This window comes from Pan troglodytes, chromosome 18 (genome assembly GCF_028858775.2).
Source record: "Pan troglodytes isolate AG18354 chromosome 18, NHGRI_mPanTro3-v2.0_pri, whole genome shotgun sequence".
In the NCBI taxonomy this organism is placed as follows: Eukaryota; Metazoa; Chordata; class Mammalia; order Primates; family Hominidae; genus Pan; species Pan troglodytes.
In genome coordinates, this window is record NC_072416.2 from 23,438,236 (window position 1) to 23,450,892 (window position 12,657).

The window sequence follows — 12,657 nt, forward strand, 5'->3', positions numbered from 1 at the left end:
AACCAACTTCTAGGCTTTTTTTCTTTTCTACTTATAGCTTTGAGTGTTTACCTGAAAGACCAAAGACAGCAGCTCTGCTCAGCTTCTGCTGGACCAAGATCAGCCTCCAGCTTCTCTCCCTCAGTCTCAGCCCAGCTGCTCTGCCTCTCCCTCCCTCCTCTGCACATCAGCCTCCAGACTCTTTCCTCCCCTGTGCCAGCGCTGGCCGCTGTTCCTGGGGATGGGCTTGGCTGGCTGCCTGGTCCTAGGCCTGGAGCGGCCACTGCTGAGCCCAAAGGGCAATCCCAGAGGCTGCAGTCCCTGGGTTGCTCTAGCTCCAAAGAGGGATCAGGAAGTTGTTCCCATCTCCTAGGCAGATCATGAAATGACAACCAGGCAAGTCCCTGTCTTCTAGGGGCTTACTCTCAACTGTGTCTTACAGAACAGAACCACCACAGACGACAAACTCACACTGAGACTCTGTACAAATGCAGACAGGAGAAGGAGAGAGAAGTGTGAACTACTATTACGGAAAGAAAGGTAGAGAGGGACTGGGGACGTGAAATCAGTATCTGTGGAGCCTGGGGCTACATGCTTCATATTCATCATCACCTTCAAGCCTCCCAACAACCTCAAGAAAAGAGTTGTTGCAGCTTTCATAGATTAGGAAACAGGTCTCTTAACTACTAAGCAGTAAGGCTGGAAAATAAAACCAGTCTGCCAGACTTTCCATGGGCAAGTTTCAGAGAGAAGGCAGGTTTAATTCTGGTCCTTAAATGTCTATAAGCATGAAATGGAAAGGAGGAGGGAGAGGGTTGATATGGTTGGCTCATGTTATTAATGTATATTAATAACAATATTGTAAAAATAATTACATATATTTATTGCCATGAATTATCACATGTAATCCACGACTCTATAAGGAGACAATATAATCTTCATTTTACAGAGGGAGGAAGTGAATAGAGCTTGAGGGAGGTAGCCTGAGGTCACACAGCCAATGGAGGAGAAGGATTCAAATCCAGGCAGTCTGACTCTAAACTCGCCACTTTCCATCACTGGTCTCACTACTGTTCTCTGCTATGATGTGTGCCAGGATATTCCCCTACCCCTAAGGAGGTCCTGGTGCCCCAAGAAGAAAATGTCCAACATCCTATCAATGCCTAAGTATATTCCTGAGGAACCAAGTCAATAGGAACAGAATACGCCCCCAGGAAGCCTTTGGTTCTGGTGTGAAATCCTCCTGAGCAATGTGCACTCTCGAGCAAGCCACTTAACCTCTCTGAGTTTCTGTGACACTGACATTAAAGTGAGAGGTCTGGGTTAGTCTTTCCAAGGTCTAATATTCTGGGACTATTTCACCTTTTTTGGCATTCAGTGAGGCCAAAGTTCTAAATGTGCAACCCTCCTAAGGACAGGCACTTTGCCTCCTTGGTGAACAGATCTCACACTACTCCTTGCCGAAGACTATCAGAGTCAAAGAAAAAGCAGAAGTCCAAAAGCAGAGGGAAAGCAGGGCTACTCCAATCTGAACAACGAGGGATAGGAAACACCAGTTTTGCAGCCTTCCCTCTCCTTAATCATCTTAGTTTGATCTCTGGAGGGTCAGTAACAGGCCCAGACATGGAAAACAGACCCAAGTAAACTGCTGCAGCTCGCTGGGTCAGGAAGCCCACTCAGAGGAATGCATGTTGGCTACTACTAATGGACAGCCTGTCACCCAAGGAACAGACTTGTGAAATGAGGAGCTAAAAAACAGGAGGCAAATGCTGGCACCAAAAGTCAGTGTCAGCAAGGCACTTGAGATCTGCTCTGAGGCTCCCTTGACAGAAGGGACCAATCCATTCCACTCCTCCATTCTGTTCCCATCTAGAATCTATTCAGCAGCAAGAAACCACTGCCAGATGCTGGTGCTCCTACATATTAGCAATATAAAAAGCCCATCTTTTCAACTTTCATCTAAATAGTTTGTAGAGCTAGCTGGGTGCAGCTTTTTATTTCTTCCTACATATGCCAGATACCCAAAGGCCAGAGAACATAAGTACATGAATTCCTCAGACAGCTTTTCTACAGCTGCCAGGGGCTGAGGCGGCTGTACTGGCACAGCCATCCTCCGGAGAGTCTCAAGGCAAGACCACAGGAGCCCCTTGATCCCACCTGGCAGCAAGACTCTGAATGACCTGAGAAAAAGACGGAATATGGCTGGTGTCCATTTGTAAACTACTTCCTAGAAAGTAAATGTGCAAAAATAACAAGGAAGACTGAGGGAACACTTTAAATGCACAGTTGCTGCTGCCACTTCCAACTTAAGACTTCAAAGATCACCTTTGGAGATTAGGTCTTATCCAGAGCTACTTGGGAGGGAAAGTTGATCCCTCTGCCAAAGCAAACGAGACCCGTCTGCTTCTATTTTCCAGCTTTTAAAAGACTTTTTGTCCTAAAATGTACAGCAGCAACAAGCAACAGCAGTTCCAGTTAGGGTTGGAGAGGAACCCATGACTTTTTACATCAACCAATCTCAAAAGTGCAAAAGAAAAGAGGGAGGAAGGAAGGGAGAAAGGGGGTAGGGAGGACAGAGAAAACTTTTAAAAAAGAAACCTGGCTATATTTCTATAAAAATCATCTTAGGTCACATGACTAAGACCAGCCAGTTTAGCATAAAGTCATTTCTTTTTGAAAGTGTTCTCAATGTCCCTCACATTGCACCCTTTGAATACACTACTAAGAATATATGTCCAGTTGAGGCCTCAGGACTGAAGCCAGTGTGGGCTGGCTAGAACAAATGCCTACTTGCCAAATACAGCCAAGCCAACACACGCACATACTATAAAGTTTCCAAATACCAAATAATGAACCATTTTTTTGGTCTCTGGGCTTCCAAACTGAGCTACATGTTTAATCCCACATAACTCAAAATAACCAAAAAAGGGCTATATCATTTCACTGACCCATACTTGAAATATTTTTTGCTGTCACTATTGATCTGGGCATTTCTAACTACCCACTTATGTGCAAGGGGGAGCATCATAAATGGGCACCAAATTTCTAGGTCATTCTTTGTTTTCACACCAGCTTTTCCAGTGACTTTCCCTGTTTAAAACCAGAAAGCCATCCTGGATTTGTACTGAACCTTACTCTAATAAAAACGGCATGCCTGCTGCACTCTTCATCTCCGTTATAAGCTTGCAGCTTGTTTTATTCCTTAGGATGGAGCCTCAGTAGAGCCCACTGAAAGTAAACCACTGATTAGCACTAATACCCTCCTTCCAGTCAGCATATGGTTATAAGCCACCCTGGAGGTTTACCTGATTGTAGCTGATTAGTCCTCAAAACACCCAATTACCACATCAACTGCTCATTTTTCAATCACCTTCTGAGAACTTGGGAGTCAGCAACTGACTGAAAATTAGTGAACTGGAGATAAGGTTAGATTTTTGCATCTAAGTAAAAGGCAAGAAAGGAAATTATGAAATGAGTCCAAAGATGACGAAGGAACACAATATACAGATGATAAATGACTGCATCCAAATGTCTTAAAGGGCACCTGGATGACCACAAATGTAGATATGTGGTTTCGGGAGCCAAAGGCCTCTAAGTAGGCCTCAGGTTCACCACGTGGTAACCAATCAACCTCTTAATGTTTGCTAATTCTTAAAAAAAAAAAAAAATCTAAATCCATTAAGACCATATTTATCAGCTTTTTCCCCACGATGGAGGTTGACTGCTAATGCATAGCAGACAGGAAGAGGAAGAGGGACAGAAAAGATCCATACAATAAAAGAATTCCTGCTTTCAACCACATCAGTAACCTGGTCAGAAAAGTGAGGTCACTAGGCTCTCTTTCCTGCTGGCAAATTCAAAAGTATTACATAATTATTTTGTGAAGTTTAGAAAGTACAGAGAGGCATAAAGAAAAAAAAAGCCAATCACTAATTTCACCACCTACGGTTAATATTTTGGAGTATATCCTTTCAGTCTTGCTTCACTGCGAATCACATCAAAAAGGCTAACCAGGCTAGGCGCAGTGGCTCACACCTGCAATCCCAGCACTTTGGGAGGCCGAGGCAGGTGGATCACGAGGTCAGGAGTTCAAGACCAGCCTGGCCAACATGGTGAAACCCTGTCTCTACTAAAAATACAAAAATTAGCTGGGCATGGTGGCACATGCCTGTAATCCCAGCTACTTGGGAACCTGAGGCAGGAGAACTGCTTGAAGTGGGACCTGGGAGGCAGAGGTAGCAGTGAGGAAGACTGTGCCACTGCACTCCAGCCTGGGCTACAGAGCGAGACTCTGTCTCAAAAAAAAAAAAAAAAAAAAAAAAAAAACTAACCAATCCAATGATCCAGTGATTCTGGCTCCAGGGATTTTAAGGAAGTGTTTTTAAATGATGGGGAATGGGGAGAAAAGCAGCTTAATCCTAAAGACATCTTTCACTTATATCTAAATTTCCTCAATTTATTCTTTCAAAAGAAGATCAACTTCCTCCTCACACTCCCTCCAAGGAAAAGAAGAGGACAAAGATGATGACCATCTTAAGGTCTAATGAGTAACAGTCCCCTTATCAAAGGTTTAACATCAGGGGTAGAAGGGTCTGGCCCATGGATTGAGTGATTCACATTCCCAGGGAGCAAGAGGCTCATTCAAAAGAGAAATGTGGAATGCCTGGAAATGGTCAATGGGCTGGATTTAGTGTGAAGACTAACATGGGCTGTCAAGCTGCAGACTGGGTCAAAGGACAGATTTGTAGCAGACGTGTCTGCCTTCCCAGCATCCAGGCTCTTCATCAGGTGATTACCCAATTTTCACCAGCAGATCCTTTTCCCTCGCTCTCGGCCATATGGCTGGGTGGGGTTCATAAAGAACTATGGGACTCAGCCCCACCAAGGCCTCACATGCCCCTGGCTTTAATGACTGGACCCAGGATATGCCCATGACAAGCCAGCCAGACAGAATCTCAACCCTGAAAATACAGGAGGCTGGAGATGCTACCAGAAAGAGCTACCAGAGAAAATAAGAATGCCTATTCAAGGGTCACTGTGAGGATTAAATGGTCCCTGTTTATCACATGGGGCTCAGCTCAAATGCATGTAGAACCCAAAAATGAAATCACCAAGTGGAAAGCAGTATGAAGAGACAAAGGGAAACTGAATTTTGAAGGCATTATTTACACCCTGAATCCAACTGTTCCTAGAGTCAAGATCAAAGCCTGAACTTCACAGGTGTGAGCCAACAAACTCTCCTTTGCATAAGTTAGATATCAGGTTTTCTATCACAACTGAAAGAGTCCCTACCAAGACACAGCTATGTCACTCAGATCTCTTCTATTCAGAGAGCAAAGAGAGAGAAGATCTAATAGCTAGATGTTCTGATTCATGGTTCAGAACCAACTGACTAGGCCACAATTTCTAGTCAAATATATCATAGGACCCTTAGCTGAACAACAGGACCAATGATCCCAAGTTCATGAAAGCTGTCAAATTCCATTATAACTACGTGGACCAGTAGGATGCTATTTAAAAGATGGTATGACTAACTGGCTACAAGAATCTTTCCAATTGCAATTTTTACACCGTTAGACCTCCTTCAAGTAGATATGCCACAGAATACTTCAGGAGCTTTATTCTATTGTGTACATATTTGCTGTCATCATCTTGTTCCCAAAGAAGAACCCCATCCCAGCATTCAGACACCATGTGAAAGGCTGAAAGCAAAAATCTCTCAGAAGTCTTTCTCTGTACAATAACATGATCAACCTTCCAGCTGAAACAGGTATTTGATCTAAACCATATCCCATGAAACTGAAAGCCCAAATCTAACCTGAACTTGGCTACCCTCTTGGTTTCAATTCCTATCACTGAGACAATTTCTCTTTGATTTTACGTGCCGAAGAGCCTATTAAGAAAGTGTTTAAGTTTCAAAGACTGACAGGAAATGCTCATGTTTGCACATCTTTATTTGAATACATTCTCTGCAGGTTGAAACTTGAGGCCCCAAGGTTTAGGCTTTGATTTTTTTTTTAAGTTACTTATTTTCACAAATGCTCATGTGGCATGAGGCCCCAGAGTACATTAACATGTGCAAAGATAAGCAGGTAATTAAAAATAGAGCTCTATACCTGTTGGAAGGCACTGTGGTACTGCAAGCTTTGCAAAGTAAGACATCTGATGATTCGTTCCTGCCCACTTCCCACCCACATGACCTGCCAAAATTGCTGCCACCTAATGGCCATCACAATGCTGTCTATTAAAACCCTGCCCTAGCAGCTATGCCCTATTTTAAGAAACAACATAAAAAAAATATAAAATAAAGCAGCAGCACCATAAGTTCTTTCAGTCATCAATAAGTCTGAAGACTCAAAGACAACTATGGCCCCAGAATAAACTGCGTGCGCTCATGCACACACACACACACACACACACAAATGTTGCATCCAACAATAGGGGGTCTGTGAAATTACATGCAACTTTTCTGAATTGCGTTCAGTGTCTTGACTGTTCTGCAACCAACATTCAATTCTCTCACTCAAAAACCAGTTGCACAGATATTGCAGCTCCTTCAGCTGCTCCAGTATAGTCATGTGCCTTCCAGGAGGGAAAGTACATGCATTGGATACAAAATGACTAGGTTTGTACAGCCCAGCTCTACCAACTCTCTAGCACACACTTAACCATATTCCATCTCAGTTTTCTCAGTTGAAAACGGGAACTAAAACAAATCACTGTGAACTAAATGACTAAATGCAGAAGAATAAAACTAGATCCCCTCTCTCACACTATATACAAAAATCAAATCAAAGTGGATTGAAGACTTAAATATAAGACATGAAACTATGAAACTACTAGAAGAAAACACTGGGGAAATGATCTAGGACACTGGTCTGGGCAAAGATTTTTTGTGTAAGACCTTAAAAGCACAGGCAACCAAAGCAAAAAGAGACAAATGGGGTTATATCAAGCTAAAAAGCTTCTACACAGCAAAGTAAACAATCAACAATGTGAAGAGACAATCCACAGAATGGGAAAAAAAATCTGCAAACTATCCATCTGACGAGGGATTAACAGCCAGAATATATAAGGAGCTCAAACAACTTAATAGCAAAATAATAATAATAATAATCTGATTTTTATTTTATTTATTTATTTTTTTTGAGACAGAGTCTCACTCTGTCGCCCACGCTGGAGTGCAGTGGCATGATCTCGGCTCACTGCAACCAATCACCTCCGAGGTTCAAGTGATTCTCTTGCCTTAGCCTCTCAAGTAGCTGGGATTACAGGCGCATGCCACCAGGCCCAGCTCATTTTTGTATTTTCAGTAGAGACAGTGTTTCACCATGTTGGCCAGGCTGGTCTCAAACTCCTGACCTCAGGTGATCCGCCTGCCTCAGCCTCCCAAGTGCTGGGATTACAGGCTTGAGCCACTGTGCCCGACTCTAATCTGGTTTTTAAATGGGCAAAAGATCTGAATAGATGTTTCTCAAAAAAGGAGACATGAAAATAGCCAGCAGGTATACGAAAAAATGCTCAACATCACTAATCATCACAGAAATGTAAATAAAAGCCACAACAAAATATTATCTCACCCCAGTTAAAATGGTTATGAAAAAAAAAAACCAGAATAATGAATGGCAAGGATGTGGAAAAATGGGAACCCTCGTATACTGTTGGTGGAAATGTTAATGAGTATAGCCACTATGGAAAACAGTATAAAGGGCCCTCAAAAAACTGAAAATAGAACTACTGTATGATCTAGCAATTGCACTACTAGGTATATGTGCAAAGGAAAGAAAATCAATATACTGGAGAGATCTGCACTCCCATGTTTATTGTAGCATTATTCACAATAGCCAAAATATGGAATCCACCTGAGTGCCCATCCATGGATGAATGGATAAAGAAAATGTGGTACATATACACAATGGAATATTATTCAGCCATAAAAAAGTATGAAACCCTGTCATAGGCAACACGGATGGAACTAGAGGTCATTACGTTAAGTGAAATAAACCAAGCACAGAAAGACAAATAGCACATGTTCTCACTCATGTGTGAGCTAAAAAAGTGGATCTCAGGAAGAGAGAGACAGTTATCTTCTCTAGGTAGTTACCAGAGGCAGGGAAGGGGAGCGGGAGGGGAGATGAAAAGAAGTGGGTTCGTGGGTACAAACAGAAGTAAGACCTAGCGTTGGAAAAATCAGTAGGGTGACTCCAGTCAACAATAATCTAATGTACATTTCAAAATAGGTGGAAGAGAATAATTTAAATGATCCCGGCATAAAGAAAAGATAAATATTTAAGGTGATATAATATCCCAATTACCCTGATTTGATTTTTACACATAATGTGAATGTATCATATTATCACATGTCTCAAAACTACATATATTATTTATCAATTAACAAAAAAATGAGACTGAGTTCTGCGATGAAAAAAAAAAGGTCACGGTGAAGAATAAATGGCTGCTTCATATGAGATGGGTCTCAGTTCACATGCTGACATGTGTTCCATGTTCAACCAATCCAAATGCCACTTCCCTCTAATTCAGCACAACGCTGTTTTACTTCTTCACGGCACTTACAACTCTGTGAAATTCTAATTTGCTGACTTATTTATTGCCTGCTCCCTCTAATAGCAGGCATTTTACCTGCCTTATTCGCCACTTTACCCTGTGCACCTAGGCTATGTGGCACATGGCACATTGATAAGTATCTGTAGAAGGAATAATAGTCACTGATACTGAGCACATGCTCTGTACAAGGCTTTATTGCTTTAAATATATTAACTCGTGATTGAATAAATGCTGAATCTGAGATGTTTAGCGCTTTCTCACACACAATTAGTACTCAATAAATGGTAGCTATTTATACCAATTCAAATTATAGGATGATGTCAACAAACACTCAACAGGAAAGAGTAAAGGGAGTTGAGTCCCAAGAATGCAGAACTCAATTCAGTTCTCAAGAGCTGATTTTTTCTTTTTAGAGACAGGATCTGGCTCTGTTGCCAGCCCAGAGTGCGGTGGTGCAATCATAACTCACTGTTAACTTCAAACTTCTGGGCTTAAACGATCCTCCCACCTTAGCCTCCCAAAGCAGCTAAGACTACAGGCACATGGTGCCACACCCAGCTACTTTTTTCATTTTTATTTTTGTACAGACAGGGTCTTGCTATGTTGCCCAGACTGGTCTCGAACTCCTGGGCTCAAGCAATCCTTCTGCCTCAGTCTCCCAAAGCACTTGGTTTATGGGTGTGAGCACTGGGCCCAGCCCTGATTCTTAAGGTCTATTTTTTCTTGGACTCCCCCCATTCGAAGCACCCACTACCTTCAGAGAGGAAAGAGAGGAGAGGATTATCTTATTACTCCAATTATTCTTTACCTTATGAGTTTCTCAGATAATGTGATACAAACACAGCTTCTCAGCCAGCAGTACACGGTTCCATCTCTCCTCACTTCACAAGCTAATTTTCACCTCAAATACAGCAAAAGCCAGAATATGAAGCTGACATAGGGAGATGTTCAACCTGTCATGTCTCTTTTTGACCTGTACCTCAGGACCTTAGAAAAAATTCACATTAATGGAAATCACTTCTGCCTCTCTTTTCAGTCAGGGTGTTATGTCCAAGGGTTTACTGAAGCCACAGCCATGCACTGCACTCTAGGAAGACCAAGGGGCTCACCAACTGGGAACACTCCAGTGAAAAGCCTCAGGCTGCTGGTCTGAACTGCATCTTCCCCACCTCAACAAATAAAGGCATCATATTTAAGGTGTCTAGAGATGCAGAAGCAACAGCCAGCAGCTTTTTTGAATACTGCATACTACTTGCTTTAAATACGAATTCAACTGCTTAAAACACAAGGACTCATGGCCAGTGTTACACCTCTTGAGATGTTATACCACTGTTCACTTGATGACAGAGTGACTTTTACCTTGGAGGGCTGAAGCACATACCTTATCAAAGAGGGTAAGTGATACAGACAATAAAGGTCCTCCATCTCTTTACAGCCACCAGAGACAATGAACTTTGTTTCACATGACTGTGAGAAAGGCCAACAACTAAAGTCCTCAACAGGGCCCCCAAAGCCAGAGCTACTTGCTGAGAAAGCAAAGGGCAGATTCCACCTCCGCTGGCTGGCATACCCACACATTCTGCTTAACCATGTGAAACAGCCAGCTCTTACTCTGCCCGCCCCCAGGCCCAGTTATGATATTTGGGGTAGAAAGAGAATAGCAACACCGGTGACTTTTCTAGGAGGCTGTTTTATAAAAACAGAGCTTCCAATTTTAGGCCTAAAATTGAAAAGAAAAATAGCCAGAATTAGAAGTCTGTTTTAACACAATATATTGAAAATTACAAGTTTAAACACTGGTAGCTGGAGACAGGGTATCACACTACCACATGACTTCTCAGTGAGTCATAAAAAATAGTACCGGCTTGTTTAACAGTGATCGTCCACCAGTGACAGAATTAAGAAGTCCGCTTGTGTCAAATGATGGAAAACCAAACTGATACCCCTCTTGTGTTTGTTTCAGCAGTGGCAGAACTGACACAAATGAATTGCAGCAACAATCTACAAGACAAACACTGATAAACCTTTTTTGAGGCTGGTCAAAGAGGAAATGTTTGAAACCCTGAATATGACTCATTTTTCAGAAGTCAGTTTAACAGGAGAAAAAAAAATCTCTAAACTATTAATAAATCACTAACTGAAATATTTCTGGATTTCTAACATCCAATCTTGATTAGCATACCTTTGTGTCAAAGCAAAAGCCAAATGCAGGCATTTAACAAGTCACTACCCTTTCAGTTAGGAGAATCGCTCTGGTGGAACTAGATGAGAACAACAAAAATTAATCTTCAGGCATAGATGGATACTGTCATGATAATAAGATAATAAAGACCTCCCCAAAGGATTTCTGGGTATCATAAATTATATAACAAATCCACTTCTGCCAGGCAGCCAAGATTAACTCCTATTCACCCAGGTTATGACTCGGTATTGCCAATGGGCTTATTGAAGTGGAAGTCTCATTATCCACCACTGCTCAGCAAAAGGCACAGTCATCTTTCTCATTGCAAATCAATTTGCTGACACCAACTACTCACTGTAAGAGAAGTCAACCTAATAATCTTAAAAACAACTTTGACACTTGTTTCTTCCAGGCCAAAAACATATTTTAAGAACCAGAAAAGAAAATGTTCCATAATTTCTCCCTCCCAGTAAGTCCTTAAACCGAATTTTTTAAGTGCCTAAGATGACATTTTATTATAATATACTTTATTATGTCTATTGTGCGTCCAAGGCTTAAATGCATTATACATTATTTATTCCCTTGGGACAAAAACATTCATGGCTCCCAAGCAAACAGTCAAATATAAAAAGTACATAGAAGAGAAAGGCTGTTGTCATTTTAGTGACAGCATCTTAGACTGCAAGCTCCAAGAAGACAGGGAATGTGTATGATGACACAAAAAAGGGTCAACTTGGCATAATGCGAAGGCTCACACCTGCAGACCCAGCACTTTGGGAGACCAAGGCAGGAGGACTGCTTGAGCCCAGTAGTTCGAGACCAGCTTGGGCAACATAGGGAGACCCAATTTCTACAAAACCACAAATAAAAAAATTAGCCAGCCTTGGTGGTACATGTCTGTGGTCCCAGCTACTTGGGAGACTGAGATAGGAGGATCCCTTGGGCCCAGAGGGCTGAGACTGCAGTGAGCAGTGATCATGCCTGGGTACTCCAGCCAGGGTGACAGAGTAAGACCCTGTCTCAAAAAAAAAAAAAAAAAAAAAAAAAAACAGAAAAAAGAAAAAAGAAAAGAAAATGGCTAACTGGCATCTAAGAGATACTTTCTAAAGAATCAAATGGAAAATAAGCACCTACTATGTCCCTAGTGCACTGCACAAATCTACCTAAATGCAGAGTACTACCACTTTTACATAGTAACATCCACAAATAGTTTCCCAAGGTTTACTACGTACCAGGCATCATTCTCAAAACATTTTTACACATATCAACTAATAAAACAATCCAACTCTCCAATAATAATACCCTAGGAGATAGTAAGCAGCAGAGCCAAAATTCAGACTCTTAAATTAAGGATGCTTTTCAAAGCTATTTTTTTTTAAGCCTGAAGGTTTAAATTGCTTCTTTCAAAACAGCATACTCCGATAGAGTGGTTTTTTGTTTGCTTTGGTGTGCTAAGTCTTTGAGTCACTGAGAAATGAGAGTTTGGACTATACAAGTAGTTTTCAAACTTTAACTGCAACCTTCAGTGAGAAATATATTTTATATCCTTACCCAATGCACACATATAAAGCCATGTACAACTCAAAGAAAAGTTCCATGAATATTTAACCTTTTAAATATTTACCCAAGCCTGGGCAACACAGCGATACTCTGTCTCTACAAAAAAATTTAAAACAATTAAGTGGGTGTGATGATGTACACCTCTAGTCCCAGCTACTCAGGAGGCTGAGGGGAGAGAACTGCTTGAGCCCAGGAGTTTGAGGTTACAATGACCGATGAGTGTGCCACTGCACTCCAGCCTGGGTGACAGAGCAAGATCCTGTCTCAAAAATAAATAATCTACTCAATATTTACCCTTACTTCTATGATGCACTGATTTGCACTATTTATTTTCTTTTTTTCCCATTTTGTTTTTAATTGTTGGTTATAAC

General features: G+C 41.6%; 1 protein-coding gene across 5 annotated transcripts in view; it reads right to left on the bottom strand.

Annotated features, from left to right (window-relative positions):
* Positions 1-12,657, bottom strand: part of DCUN1D3 (defective in cullin neddylation 1 domain containing 3) — a 46,036-nt gene that overhangs the window by 13,751 nt on the left and 19,628 nt on the right. The gene's annotated exons all lie outside the window — the stretch shown is intronic.